Source organism: Limulus polyphemus, unplaced genomic scaffold, assembly GCF_000517525.1.
Source record: "Limulus polyphemus unplaced genomic scaffold, Limulus_polyphemus-2.1.2 Scaffold801, whole genome shotgun sequence".
In the NCBI taxonomy this organism is placed as follows: Eukaryota; Metazoa; Arthropoda; class Merostomata; order Xiphosura; family Limulidae; genus Limulus; species Limulus polyphemus.
In genome coordinates, this window is record NW_013666411.1 from 229,745 (window position 1) to 233,003 (window position 3,259).

At 34.3% G+C, this 3,259-nt stretch overlaps 1 long non-coding RNA gene across 1 annotated transcript in view; it reads left to right on the forward strand.

The window, feature by feature from the left end:
* The window catches only part of LOC111086035, a 3,872-nt gene extending 1,701 nt beyond the window's left edge, over positions 1 to 2,171 (forward strand). Inside the window, exon 2 of the long non-coding RNA XR_002610799.1 lies at positions 1,979 to 2,171. This is a non-coding gene — a long non-coding RNA (uncharacterized LOC111086035). The remainder of the gene's footprint in view (positions 1 to 1,978) is intronic.
* Positions 2,172 to 3,259: the final 1,088 nt, after the last annotated feature.

A 3,259-nucleotide genomic window follows, 5' to 3' on the forward strand; every position in this document is an offset into this window, starting at 1 on the left:
AACTGTACGTACTTGAATTGGTAATAGTCTTCGCCGACCCCCCCCCCATTTCTTGAAACTGTACGTACTTGAATTGGTAATAGTCTTCGCCGATAACACCCCCATTTCTTGAAACTGTACGTACTTGAATTCGAAACACTACCTGACATTATAATGGAGAACGATATAAAACCTATAATTATTTTCTTATCGTTTTTTATTAAGACTTCTTAAACCTACGTGTTTTTTTCTGACATCATGAAAGTGTACTGGAGGATATGCTTTGTATTTAGCAAGGGCTAAGTTTAGTTGCCTTGTCACCATTAGTGTACATTTATTGATTTTAATCCGATATGGTCAGACTACATAAAATACAATTCCGTTTCTTTTTGCTCTACCGAACCACACATAAACCCATAAGGAAACTAATTCAAAAGTAACATGTGTACTGATTAAACCCACGTGAGTCTACTGCGAAAAGTGTAGTGGGTATCGTCTCATGACACAAAAACTTATAATAAAAAATGTAAATTGTTATAATGCTGTTATTAGCCTTTGTTTCTGGCCTAAACATTGCTATCTACTTTATGAACATAAAACTTATTTTCATGTACACATATATATTTTTTTAGTTAAAAGAAATATAACAACAACGTTTTCATTCTATTATATATGAATAATATAGATTCCACCCTTCAGTGTTAAGATTTAGATAATAGCACTGCCGGAAGTGACTCATCTTCCTTTGTTATGAAGTAGGACTTATTTGAGTAATACTTGCATGGACTATAGGGGTTCTTTAATATGTGGCATCAGCAGCTGTATGTATGTTGTTTATTCACTTGTCTATTTGACGCCGATTTTATTTCCTTAACTCTGACAGCTCATTAGCTAGAGTGTAAAAGAAAGAAAATAGTTCGATAGCAAAATTGCTTTTTTCCCTAGGTAACAATTTTTTCCCCATTTTCTCGAAACTTTACGTTCCTAGATTTCTCTTTTCGTTAGCGCTGCCATCAGACGAAATCCATTTACTGTAAGGTTTTTACTAAATAATAAAACTTTCCCACTGATTTCTGTAGCCATAAGAATGTAATACACCTAAAGATATATATGAAAAAATTGTATCTAAGTCGGTGATCACGAAGACTCATATAGCGCCACAGCGGTATGCCTGCTGACTTACAACGCTAAAAACCGGGTTTCGATACCTGTAGAGCACAGATAGCCCAATGTGTAGATTTGTGATTGATTACAAATAATTACAAACAAATCATTTAGCGCAATCCGCCCAGCTTTAAAAGAAAACACTAGCTCCCCCTATACCCTATACTGTCTCGTCAGTACAACTATACTGTTTATGAATTCATAAACTTAAACTTCTGTTATGTACCTTTATTTCTGCCTTATTTTCTATATTTACTCCAAAAACATAGTCATCGGCTACCTTCGTGCATAACAAATTTGTAAAATATGTTATATGAGCTACACGCTTCAATTAATGTTTACAAGCTATATTTATTTCTATGATGCTTGATTGGAAACTGGTCATTACTCCTTGTCAACATTCTAAATCAACCCCTGGTGATGAGAAACAGTATAAACTCTGTAACAAGTCCATGTTAATAAGCTATCTCTTAGCAGAAGCTGAATAATATCTTTATTCCAGTACAGGCAAATAAGGTTGTAATCCTTTTAGGTCATTGTGATTGCTTTAATCTCCATTTAACAATTCAATGTCACATCTTATTCACAATGGATTTAGTTGGATAAGCAGACAGAAAGTAAACAAAATCGGTAACCTTATTCACATTCTACTCCTTCCAGTCTAGAAGCTATTTTCCCAATTTATTGTATATATATATATAATTTTGAAACTGAGTTTGATGTTTTCTATACTACGAGCATTTGATATATTTAAAGAATAAAACCTGCACTGTTGTCTTTTTTTTTTTCAATCATCAGAATGATTTTGTTTTTCAACTTTCTGCGTGCTTTCTAGTCGTCTACATCGATTTTGCTGTGGGCTAGTTGGATGTTCAGCAAAAGTCCACATTGTGCAAGATCTTCGGATACGCTTGACCGAATTGACCTGGAGATTCCGGCACGTGACTACTGGTTTCCATTGTATTGTTCGAAAAATCAAATATCAGCGAACTCTGTAAGAAATAAAGGAAAATAAACAATCTACCTAACGAGAGAGAGTTCGATCGTCTGTCTGTCAGTTTCTAGGCCTCTTGTCTTTCTGTCGATTAAAGTAACAACGTGAACTTACACAAAATGTTCGAAGAAAACAAATAAAATAATAATTGTACGTTTAGTACTTACGATTGATAATACTGTTGCGTTATTTGTTTATTAACCATACACTGCTAAAAAATTAGAAAATAATCAAAATTTGTATATTTATATCTAAGACAAAACAAAAAAGCACTGCTATCAAATATCACCAGTCAGCATGCTCAGTTGATTGTTATACAAATCAGACATTTGATGATCCGTATTGTCTCTTTGATCTGAATTACATAGTTCTAATTATTTGTAATTGTTCATCAACCATTGCTAGACCTCAGGCAAGACATTTAAAGCTGTTTTGTTTCATCTGGAAAGATATCGAACAAATAGAAACCGGCTAATTGCAGCAGTTTGTTTGTTGTGAATTGGTTCTTAGTGTACGACAGTGGCTTTAGAAGAATATGGAACTACTTTCCAGATTAATGATATACTTCTTCAGAAACCTAGACAAGGCTGACCATCATCGACGATAGAAGATGACCGTTATCTCTTCATTCTGAGTAGTCTCGATCATAGGATACAGATTTCAAGGTTGGACCATATGTTTGCAGCCACTACTAGACGCTGTGTCAGTGTACAGGTAATTATAAGCAGCCTGTATACGAGATGACCTATAATATACATGAATCAGTGTACAGGTTATTAGAAGCAGCCTGTATACGAGATGAACCATAATATACATAAATTAGTGTACAGGTTATTAGAAGCAGTCTGTATACCAGATGGCCTATAATATACATATGTCAGTGTACAGGTGATTAGATGCGGCCTGTATACCATATGACCTATAATATACATATGTCAGTGTACAGGTGACTAGAAGCAGCCTGTATACCAGATGGCCTATAATATATATATGTCAGTGTACAGGTGATTAGAAGCAGCCTGTATACCAGATCACCTATAATATATATATATGTGTTAGTGTACAGGTGATTAGAAGCAGCCTGTATACCAGATCACCTATAATATATATATATGTGTTAGT